This window comes from Rhipicephalus sanguineus, chromosome 8 (assembly GCF_013339695.2).
Source record: "Rhipicephalus sanguineus isolate Rsan-2018 chromosome 8, BIME_Rsan_1.4, whole genome shotgun sequence".
Lineage (NCBI taxonomy): Eukaryota > Metazoa > Arthropoda > Arachnida > Ixodida > Ixodidae > Rhipicephalus > Rhipicephalus sanguineus.
This window is the reverse complement of record NC_051183.1, coordinates 122,210,688-122,223,244: the sequence shown is the minus strand read 5'-3', so window position 1 is coordinate 122,223,244 and position 12,557 is coordinate 122,210,688. Positions and strand designations below refer to the sequence as shown.

The 12,557-nt window shown below is 45.1% G+C and overlaps 1 pseudogene; it reads right to left on the bottom strand.

Annotated features, from left to right (window-relative positions):
- Positions 1-12,557, bottom strand: part of LOC119403479 (luciferin 4-monooxygenase-like) — a 45,628-nt pseudogene that overhangs the window by 17,114 nt on the left and 15,957 nt on the right.

Here is a 12,557-nt window from a genome sequence, read left to right as displayed (position 1 = left end):
CGCTGTGTCATTGCAGAACTGGATGTCTCGTAGAGACTGAGATACCGAGTAACAGCTTGGAATATGTTTAGCTGGGAAGATCCAGTAAAAAAAAACCTAGGCCTCCAGTAAAGTTTTTGTATAAGTTATACGGGGGAGTTTCGTGATCGTGCGGAATCTAGTAAGCCTCAGTTGGTTGGCATCAATGCCAACCGGCGGGCAGGCTTTGGCTTACATATGATATTTTTGTTAAAGTGTCACTTGATCACAAAAGTGACGGATTAGGTGAGTCGGGTCGCAATTGCAATCAGACCACGCACAAAATAATTGGGGAGAAAGTTATCGCAAGTTTTGGCGACGAATATATCGCAAGGTTCGCGACGGATATGTGAGCCCACCATCTTTAGCATAATTGAATGAGGAATTGGCATTAGCCTGCCGGCACGCATCGAGTGAGTTGTTAAGGGTGCTTGTGGAACTTGTTTTCGAGCGAAAGCTTTATAACTTCCCGTCTTTCAAGGTTATTCATCACGTCGCCATGACCTTGAGGCGCGGGAGCGCAAGCGCAGCGCGAGACGCTTCCGGCCGGGATTGGTAAAGAAGAGCCGCATGGCTAGAGGTGCCAGCCAGAGAAATAGGAGAAATATTCTGCAGAACGACTTATTCTTGGGCTTGTTGGTGCTCGCTAATAACCACAGTGTAGCGCAAAGACACAAAACAAAGGCACGGAAACAACACAGGGGCTACATACAACTTTAAAATTCACGAGAAACAAAATATATACTGCTCCAAATGCGCAGGCGCGCATGTGACCGCGCAAGTGGAGCAGAATTCCTGTTTGTGGTGGAACATACTTTTTTTTCGGTAATTTAAGTCGATTTGTGTTCTCTGCTCCCCCTGCAGCCTGCCGGATGTCACTTGCTCGCTTGCGCGTTTGCAGCAGTATATATTCCGTTTCTCGTCAACTTTCTATTGAAGTTGTAAGTAGCGCCTTTGTTTTGGGTTTCGGTGCCTTTGTTATGCCTCTTTGCGCTACACCATCGTTATTAAATAGGAGAACGCTCTTGGCTCTCGGTCAGTTCGGACGCTGCAGCCGCAGCTGCTGCTCTTCCGTCCCTGCGTCTCTCTCGCTCCAAGTTACGCCACGTGATCCGCTGCGGAGAGGCGTTGCAGCTGCGCGCGCTCGAAGCCTCGCCGCTGCGGTACCACGTGACTAGGCGATGGTCTAACCGCCGGTTCGCCGGCGCTTGGTCCTCAGTGTCGCCAGGAATGGCGTGCCGTCTGGGTCGTCTGTGCGTGCGTTTCAGCACAAGCGACAGGATGAATCCTGAAGGTAAAGCTAGACGGCAGGCCACGAAATCTCAAGCAAAGGCAAAGTTGCCTGCTGAAACACCGGAGCAATGGGAGGACAGATTAGCAGCTTACCTAGCGCGGAAAACTCCCAAGATCGAAACAACCGCAGCCGCCTCCACTGTGCATAGTCATTGCGTAATCAAGCCAAATATACCTTTTGCTCGTGAAAGCTGAGTTTACAAGAGTTAAACCTCCGGCAATTTTTTTCCGGTGCAATGTTTCTGTCACGCGATTTGCAGAGCACAGAAGCATACAGGGTGTCTCAGCTAACTACCACCAAGTGTTAAAAAAATCAACATAGGCGCTACGCGTCTCGAATTGGCTCGGTATTGTTCTGAGCCATATAGAACACGTCAGGATATTTTTTTCAATCCGCCAAGCTCGATAATAAAAAAAATTGCTTAATGAACTATTTAAATAGTAAAACTAGCGAAAAATGTTCAATGTGAAAGTTTTAGAGCTTGTTTAGAAACATCGAATTTTTTAAACTATATGCTAAGATAACTCCCCTGGTTCATTTTTTCCCGCCTTTCTTTAAATCGCGCGAATTAAGAAAAAATTCACGTGTCTGCTGCCTAACGCGCGACGCTTTTAATGCTATCAAAGGGACATTAAAGAGAAAAACGATTTTTCCCGTATTAGTAAATTGCTCTTTCACTACACCAAAAACATCGTGTTGCGCTTTTAACGATGGTTCCCGTAGCATGGACGTTAAGCGACAAATGGGGCATATCGTTCTAAGAAAAAAAAAGGACATAATGAAAATTTTGGGAAGGGTATTTCAGCTCCACTAACGTGAAACCTGTGGAGGGGCGAAGCATGCAGTGTGCGCCGGTGTTTCCTACAGCAAAATCACTGCTAATGGACAATGAGAGACAGAAGAAAGATTAGAAAGAGGGACCTGCAGTCCGCTTTTAGTTAATGTGCACGCTGCGAATCTTTATTGTTCAACTACGCAAAATAGAAATCTTCCAGCGGCACTACATTGCAGTTCAAGATCCAGTGCCTATATATACGGGGTGGCCGGTGAACGGTTGTGCAGCGCGAGCAGTCGGTGTTTTCAAGAAACTCGCTAGCAGACTCTGCCTGCGTCGGCGTTGTCTCTCGCGGGTGAGGGCGTGTTCTCGTTCCTCACGAGCTGGTAGTTCAGCGTTCATTGAAGAAAGAGCGTTTCCATAGTCAACGCGCGCCGTTCGCTCTCTCTCGTCACACGGCGAGCGCTGAGGCGGGGGCGCCCTCTCTTGCGCTCAAGCAAATGGGCAGGATAGGACGATGCAAGCAAGCAAATAGGTCACGACTATGCATGCGGCGACAGCGGGCGACGATGCACCGCCGAGAAACCGAGACCCTAAGGTGCTTCGCCCCTAATATTATCCAACGAAAAAGCGGCAGCCACAGGCAAATGCCATGCGAGACCATAGGCAGCATTTGATGCAGCGTAGGCCATTTTTCTCTTTTAGATGCGAAGCAGCTTATGTTTGTCTTCTTTTCGCACCAAGGAATGAACACGATAGAATGGGAGAGGGTGAGAATGCTGAAAGACGGAGATAAAAGATTCACTCGCATGTGGCGGCCTCTTTTTTGTCGATGATTTCTTTTTTTAACGGTACGCCCCTACCATCTCCTAACTTACATCGCAGTCACCGATAGCTTGTTCAATCGACCTCTGTGCGCGGAGCAGCCTTTGGTAATTTCTTCTACTTACATTTGAGGACACTAAAAGCCCCGCGCGTTAGGCGGCAGTTACGTATTATTTTTTAAAATTTCGCGCGCTTAAAAAGAAAGGCCGGAAGAAAAAAATTAGACAGGGGAGTTATCTTGGCATAAATAAAAAAATCCGATGTTTGTGAACAAGCGCTTCAACCTTTGCAATGAAGATTTTTGGCTAGAGTTGCTATTTAAAAAGTTAGTTGAGCAATCCAAAAAAATATCCTGACGTGTTCTATATGGCTCAGAACAATACTGAGCCGATTCGAGACACATAGCGCCTATGTTTTTTTTAATACCTGTTGCTAGTTAACTGAAACACCCTGTACAATCGGAATAACAGAATAAATTGAAGTTGAAAGAGTTCGTCCTGCTTAATCAGAGTGCCGACAAAGAGCATAAACATCATGCAACTACATTATTTGAAAGGCAAATTGGAATGCGCAAATAATGCACAAGGACACAGTAAGAAAAATAAAACTGAAGGACGCTTGAGCTTCGCCTTCAAGAGTAGTACGCGATAGCGTAATCGGGCCCCGTGCGCATCAGAATAGCGGAAAACGCTTACGTTAGCGTTAGCGTGCGTTTCAACGCTAACGCTAAGACAGAACGCGCTGCGTGCCAATTGGTGGTCTTTTAGCACAGTGGAACGCATTCCCCCTAACGCTAACGCAATCACATACGGCGCCATCTATACATGGAAACACTAAATGCACTGTAGAATCCACAAGTGCGTTACTACGTCGAACTACGTTGAGCTCATCCAAAGTCACCGTTGCTGCGCCTCCGTTATCGCCGACCGCAGATTCGTGCACTGCCGCGAAAAATGTCATAAGGGATGCGAACCGTGACAGATCTCTGCTTGACTTCCGTATTGGCCGTATCTTAGAAACAGGCGAATGTAAAGCCCCGAATGAAGACAGCGTCGCCATCTCTGCGCGGGTTCAGCAAACATTAGCGTACATTGTAAACGAACCTTGTTAAGTCTTCTGCATCGCTAATACACAGTGGTTCTCGAAAACGGAGCTGTTTCATCGGCAGTATACGGCTCGCGAAGCATCATTACTCAAATTTAAATCACATACGAGCGTTATTTGCGAATAAATGAGTTTAACAATGCAGGCCGACGACTCGAAAGGCTCCAAGTGGACGGCTCTCGCTTGAACAGGCGTCGCCATCTTGTCCTACGTACGGAAGCCCTTGCGTGCGTTAGCGTTGACCGCTATATTCCGGAAATAGCGTACGTACGTAAGAGCTCGGGCTACGTTTACGTTCTGCGCACGCGCAGTTTAGAGCACGCAACGCTCGCGCTAACGATAAATACTTGCGTTTGCTGTTTTCTGATAATAAAACTCGCTAATTGCTAGCCTCTCTTTGGTTTTCGGTGCTTGCCTCAACCGTGCCGTAAGGAAACGAACGATTGTGCGCGTAACACTGCCTGTTTCAAAGTGTGCTAGAATGCCTACTGCAAGTACAGTTGTTCAGTGCCAACTACGCCATCATTATTCCTTTTGCGAATGAGCGAAGGGCCAACTACGCGTCCGTAAGGCAACACGCGGACCTACGCAGCTGTTCACTTTGTTGACGCTTTTGGTGATGAAGATGATTAAATATGACTGAGCGCTTTGTAATGGGTGGGCCTTTAAAACACCCACTCAATGCGCAATTCACATGTATTGACGTCTGGCGTGATTGTACGGTTGTGCCACGCAATATTACATGCGTTAAGGAGACTCCTTCCACTACATGCCATTCATATAGTGTTTTTTCTTTTTTTTTTGGTAGGACTTACAAGCAATATCGTGGCTCTGTGGTAGAACACCTGCTTTTCACGCAAGCGGCATGGGTTCGATTCTCACTCGAACCGAAGGTTTTTATTATTTATTTTAAGTTTCAAGTCTCAAGTTTATTAAAAAGAATTGCAGAATACAATATATATATTGAGGTGCAACATTTTCAGAAGGAGGCCCGAAAGTAAAAACTGTGGGAGGGCCTCCTATCAGAATTGGACAAAAAATTAGTAAGCACAGGGAATAAATTTAATATACATTCACAAATATAATAAATTATATATGGGCAAGACAATAACCAATTGATAGACGAATTAATGCGATGAAAGCAGGTATGTTCAAAAACAGTATAAAACACTCGGCGAAACATCAATAAAGGCAATGCAAAAGCGGAATGGCACAATATTTAAAGTGAAGAGAGCAAGTATGTTTCCAATGATGATCGAAAATGGTTCAGTGATAGCGTTTTTAAATCACGGTTTTAAGTGTTCCAAATGGAAATTGCGCTGAAACAAGCAGTTTGCTTTCCATAATTCGTAGCGACTTTCGGTAGCAGAAAATTATTTGACAGAGCAAACCTGGTCGTATTCTTATTAATGAATTGATGAATTGGAAAGGCCTCAACAGAAACTTGGCGGGTGATGATTTTATGCAGCAAGGCCATCAGACTAGCTTTGTATGTGAAACAACAGGCAGTACACTCAATTTTAGAAATAGGGGCTTGGATGATGAACGGGGGAGATGTAAAGGTTATGATTTTCAGCGCTCGTTTCTGGATTCTAACCAAACGAGATATGTGAGCGTAATAAGTATTTCCCCAAGTGGTAATACAATATTTCATATGTGTATGGATGAAGGCGTAATAAAGTGAGAGAAGTGTATTAATGCTGAAGCTTGAACGAGATTTAATTAATGCCCTTATGTCGAAGACATTTTTTTAAACCACCGAATCCACGTGGGTGTAAAATTTTAGAGTGGAATCAAGAATGACTCCAACGAACTTCGCAGAACTTACTTGTTTAATTTCCACATTGGTTATCCGTATGTGTAAGTCAGATGTCATTAGTTTATGAGGAGAATGAAAAACTACGAACTGAGACTTTACAGGGTTTATACTTATATAATTCTTAAGACACCAGTCTTCAAGCTTGTGCGCAGTGTAGGTTAATTTATCTAAAAGCTTCGTGGGGTTAGAGACAGAAGTTACGATCGTCGTATCGTCGGCGTACAGAAAACACTTGCAATTATACCTGTCTAAATAATTCGGCAGATCGTTAACAAATGTCAAAAATAGGAGCGAGCCGAAAATTGATCCCTGGGGTACACCTATTTGCATCTTTCTCGATTTTTCGGTCAAGGACAACATGATAATTTTTGGCTCACAACAGATAGGACCGTCACCGACGCCGACACCGGAATTTCTTCGAAACGAGCTTTAACGCCCTCGCGTTAAAATGTGCGCAGTTTGCACTAGTGGTGCAAAGCTGGAACCAACAACGGAGCTAGTGTTCGACCTAGCTTCTTCGTAGTTTTTGCTAGTAACTCCAAGCTTTTTCTAGAGATGTTAAGTTTTGTCTAGTAGTACTAAGTATGGCTTCACTTGGCTATTCTTCTCTAGTTTCGGTTGGTTCCCCACCCTACACACATGTTACGTGGTTCTGGCGGGAACATGTCACGTGACCAGCTGTTACGTGGTGTGATTATAGTCGCTTGACTAGCTGTTATGTGTTTTGGCGGGAACATGTCACTTGACTAAGTGTTACGTGATGCTACTTGATTTTAGTCGCGTGACTAGTTGTTACGCGATTTTAGTCATGTGAGTCAACGTTACGTGATTTTATTCACGTGACTAGATGTTACGTCATTTTAGTGACGTGGCTAGATGTTACGTGATATTACGTGATTTTTGAACTAGACGCTATGTGATTTCAGTCACGTCACTAGTTGTTAGTTCATGTTACGTTATAGTCACGCAACTAGTTGTTGCGTTTTATTCGCGTGACTAGATGTTACGTCATTTTAGTGACGTGGCTAGATGTTACGTGATGTTACGTGATTTTTGAACTGGACGTTATGTGATTTCAGTCACGTCACTAGTTGTTAGTTCATGTTACGTAATAGTCACGCAACTAGTTCTTGCGTGATGTTGCACGATGTTTACTCATATGACTAGTTGTTGGTTGATGTTAGGGATGTTTAGTCACGTGACTAGTTGTTATGTGATGTTACATGATTTAAGTCAGTGACTAGATGCTACGTAATGTTACGTGATGTTTAGTCACGTGACTAGTAGTTACATGATGATACGGGATTTTTAGTCACGTGAGTAGTCGTTACGTGATGTGGCGTGTTTTTAGTTCCGTGACTAGCTGTTGGATGATGTTACGTGATTTTAGTCGCGTAACAGACTCACCCATCACTGCTATTACATTCCACGACGGGACAAACCGGCGCACGTGTTGTGGGAGCGAAGCAGAAGATGAAGAGTACGAAGCGAGCGCGTGCCGGTTCCTGATTTCTGTTCGCACTTACCGGCGCAACGAAAAGGTTAAACAGCTCGGCTGTTAAAAACATGGTCAGCTTACAGTGTCCTTGCGTACAATGAACGCATACCTGTTTATCTTCCAAGTATGAACGAGCTCGCCCAGCAACAAGTTTTACTGAAACGCATTACCTTATGTTCGTTGACAATTTCGACGAAGTCCTTGGGGGACAATCTCCATTGCGAGGGCACCACCATGGCACCACAGATGAAGGCAGCCATGGACAGCAGAAATCCCGATGTGTGCGTCACTGGGTTCCATCCGAGGACGACATCGTCTTCGTTGTAAAACTCGCCTGCCCTGCGGGATATACCCACGTAAGGTAAGCACACGCTGTTTTACGTCTTTATTGCCGGGGTACGCCGGCAAAAATCTCTGTATTTCTATTAAAGAGCGTCTCTTTCTTAAACTGTCTGAGTATTGACAAAAATTCAAAAGCCCTTGCCCTACGGGGAAAAGGGGGGCAAGCGAAATTTTACGCCTGCGTGCCTGACTTTCTTTCTTTCTTTCTTTCTTTCTTTCTTTCTTTCTTTCTTTCTTTCTTTCTTTCTTTCTTTCTTTCTTTCTTTCTTTCTTTCTTTCTTTCTTTCTTTCTTTCTTTCTTTCTTTCTTTCTTTCTTTCTTTCTTTCTTTCTTTCTTTCTTTCTTTCGCATTGCGCAATGCTCCCTCCTAACTGTTTCCTTCCTCCATGCCGAGGACCTGCATCCACGTGCTTAGCACCCCCATACTTCAGTTGCTACACTCAACAACGACTGTCATGCGTTCGTATCCAGGCAGCAATGGAATGTGCCAACCGGAAATGACAAGTCGCCTCGATAAAAGATCAGATTGCCATATAGCAGCAGCTGGTCGCCCACAAGCCCACTATCGAGATAGCATCAGTTATCGTACCTTGACAGGGCTGAGCAGACTGCTCATAAATTTGTACTTATTCTGTTCTCACTGCTGTTTGAGTTACAGCGATAGACAGCACGAAGGCCGTTTCCCTCGCTGCAGCGGCCGCGTTTCCTTACACCAGTGTTTTGCTGAGTTATGCCACGTCGGATGCTAAAGCCGTTAGCTGCTGTATAACATTCCAATATGTTGATATCACATTGACTGCTTTGCCCTTGCGGTGAAACTGTGACCTTTATTGCGATAACAATTATATGGACACTCTCAACGTGTTTTGCCGTCGCCGTCGACGTCGTGTACCATATAAAGTCTATATCGATAACATCCCCCCGCGCACCATATGTTCTATCCGCAGGTAATAGCGCGCGAGCGGGGGCCGAACCAGAGATCAAACGAGTCGACCCTTTTCCGTCGCTCTGTGGGCGCATGCGACAACATCACCGCGTGCGAGGCCTGCCGTCTAATGCTGCTCAAGCATAGAGGAAATGCCCTGCCCGTCTTGAAGGAACACGAAAGGACGCGGACGGGGAGGGAATGTCGTTCGAACAGCAACTGTGAACTTTTGATTCTAAAAGCGCGGTCGCGATTGCTGGCGCGCGCGCTATCTCGGCAGGCATCAGCGGACAGATCGTATACGCGTTTACGTGATGCGCTCTCAACGTGAAGACACTGTGCGAAGTCCACTGCTCTCCCTGAATTGGCCGTATTTTCTTACACCAGCGTTTTGTAGAATTACGCGAGATAGAATCCAAAAGAGTCAGCTGCCAGCCTTACTCATAACATTACAATTTGCTGCTTCGCATTCAGTGCTTCGACCTTGTGGTGAAACTGGGATTTTTGTTTCTTTGAGAACACTACTGTCGTCAACATCGCTATTATGTGTTTGTTATTGGAAGATATAATGGTGGTGAGAGCTTCATTCTTGAGTTTGGTATCTCAATATCTGCTCCTGAATGTTAGTGTGACTTGACGAATTTGAAAGTAATCTTTGGCATTTTGTCCGCATATGCTCACTAATATTTCCTGAAATATGCTATGTTCAGTGCCTGGCTTTCTTAGCACACATCGTAATTCCTTTTTCTTTCTCAACAAGTAATTGTGTTGGCCTTAGCGGACACCGTTAAATCTATGGTAGCATGAAAGTTGGCTTGGGATGTTCATGGGGGCACCGCCATCCACAATTTTGTCTTGGACTACCATGGCTTACCAGGCGTCCTTTTTTTTTCTTTATATTCTCGCACTTTTAGGGGCCCAAAAATTGTTAAAGGGTCCAAAAGACATTAGTAAATGGAAAACACTAAATGATGACAACCTGGAACAAGGATACTTCAGAATTAATCTCTCATGTACAGGCAAATATAACTACGTAATATGGCACGATATCAAAAGGTCACTGCGAGACTACTGCAAGCTATAGCGAGAATACATTAAAATGTAACTGATGATGACGACACTAGCAACAGTAACAGTGACAACAGTAACTATATTAAACCAGGTGTGTAAAAATGTGCCACGATACACGGGCACTTAGTGAAGCGCACGCAGACGGGTTCGCGAACGCTTGGTAATCTTTTTAAAGCCAAAGCCTTAGATGCCTTATAAAACGTGGAAATCGACCGTCGGCGGTGGCGGCCTCAACACGAGTGATGAAAAAAAAATCATCATCATGGGATTACGTCACCATATGACGTCAGCACGACGTCACGAGTAGCCAGAATTTGAGACGTCATCACATAGCGTCGTCTCTTCGTCAAAGGTGGGGCGATCCCAGAGGCCGTACAAAACGACGTTCGGTGCAGAAAACTTTCGGGCGGGGGAGGGGGATGATCGTTGCAATCTAATGCAAAGAAAAAATTTAAATAACCATCTCCCACTAAAGGGAACCATGTGGGGATGCGAAGGAGCGCATGGGTCGACCTAAAGTTCCGTTCATCACGGGCACCTTGCCCGATGTTAACGTGTCCTTGCATGTGGTTGCTGTAGTTGCTGTTGCTGTTACTCGTTCCGAACTCTTTATAGAGCACGGCACGTGGGTTCATCGCGCGTCTGCAGAATCTCGTTCGCCGACGCCATCACGTGAATGCCGAGAGAGTGTGTAAGGCGGAGAGGCCACAGCGTCTTACCCAGCCCCTTACACAGGCCCGAACGCGCTAGCGCGTGCCAGCACACGTGGTTTTGTCTGCGTTACGCCAAGCTACGACAGCATACGGCAGCCCGGGCCCCTAAAGTGCTCTGCACGTATCATCATCAAGGCCGTCGAAGAACAAGACGAAGACCTCCTTGGCGCGAGCGCGCACTCTGCACGTATGATCATCAAGGCGGTCGAAGAAAAAGACGAAGAAGTCTTCCCCTTGGCGCGAGCGCGCGCTCAATATGTTACAGATGGCTATGGTAGGTTTTAGAAAGCGGACTGTCGCTAATGGAACTACGGACAAAGCCCAGCGTAAAAGTTGCTTCGCATCTAAAACAAGATGGCTTTCGCCTTCGAGTGATCTTAGGCGAATCCATAAGAGACCCTGGGACTTTTTTTTTGTTAACTGTTGTAAACAGATGACGGATCATTTGCAACACTTCCATTAACCCAAGGCATTGCTTACAACGAAGTAAATTGCCCACGACAGTAGGTGCCACTACGGCTGACGCGCCGTCATAAGCATCGCTGGGGTTCTCACCTGCACAACTCAACAGACGTATTGAACGCGAACACGCTGACCTCGACTGCTTTAGGCAGACCCGTGGTGCCTGACGTGTAGACGTAGAGCAGGACGTGGTTTGTCGTATCTTCAAATCCGTGGTTCTTGGAATTTGCCACCTTCTTCTCCTTCGAAGTCTCGAACGCTCACGAAGCCATGAGTGTTGTCTATAGAAAACAGCGTCTGCGAGGAATATTGCGTGGTTTGGCCTCACAAAAATATTTCGCCACATGTACAACCGGATCCAATTCGAAGCTCAAGTTTGTCCGAAATGATTGTACGTCATAGGCTGCCTAGAAATCTGGAAACACTGGAATATTCAAGCTGCTCAATGCAGCTTTTTTGCCTGGTCATCCTCACAACCTTGTTGTGAATAAACACAATTCGAATATTTGACTTTATTGTAGGCATAGCTAAGACGCGACAAAATATTTGCAGAATTCAAAAAAATTCAATGGAGAAGTGCAGCATTTGCGATGTCCTAAGCTCGTATCAGGGCTGGGCAAAGATACTTTCAAATTGTATCGCAATACGATACAAGATACTCGGTCAAGAAGTATTTAAGATAGAGGTACAAGACACGGCCGCAATTACTGTATCCGATACGATACCTTTCAAATGATACATTCGATACTTTAGCACATTTGTTATAATAGATCTGTAAATGTAGCAGAAAACGCGTATGCACAGAAATGTTTGCTTGAAAATTTCTTAACAGCGACGCGCTTTGTTTCATTTGAATGAAATATGCGTTAGTACCCAAAGGTTTTGTATTTCTTGCTCAATGTGTATCTGTTTCATTTGGAATAAATTTATAGGGGCTAATTTAGCTGCTTAACATGAGAGCTGTTTGCACACTGTGCTGTCAGCCTTTTGCTTGTCGCTTTTGTAATTGATGGGAGTCACTTCTCTGCTTCCCGACCAGCTAGCGAGTTCCTAGCAAACTACAAAAACTTCTGTAAGAAGCCACCGAACGGTGGTCCGAACACCGGTGTGGAGTTCTGCCTTGTCCGTAAACGTATTACCATTTACGCAATTCCGGATCACCGCAAAGGTGTACAACAGCAACAACTCTGATGGCGGCATTTTTGTGACGAATCGTGTATACGTAGAGGACATAAAACTGCAGTGACTTTCATAGTCTACTTTCATAGTCTACTAGGCGACAAACTGTCGTTGTTGACGACAGAAAATCGGACTATCTGATGTAGAGTGTGGAACACCACAAGGAGCAGTCTTGGGTCCCGTTTTTTCTACTGTTCGTTATTGACATAATGGAAAACACACCAGCTAAACTTCGACTGTTTGCAGACGACTGCATACTCTACCATGAAATCCGCAGGGCAGATCAGGCTATCCTTTCATCTTTATCAGTTATAGCTGCTTGTTGCTTAGAATGGCAAATGAGCATCAACTTAGAAAGAAACAGTATCGATGACCATAACACGCAAAAGGAAGTCGTTACCTTTTGTGTACAGGATTAATGATCATAATTTATCGCCTGTTACGCAATATAAGTACCCGGGTTTAGTGATCACGTCGGACCTGAGGTGGAATAACGATGTAGCTCACATAAAAAAAATGACATGAAGAAACC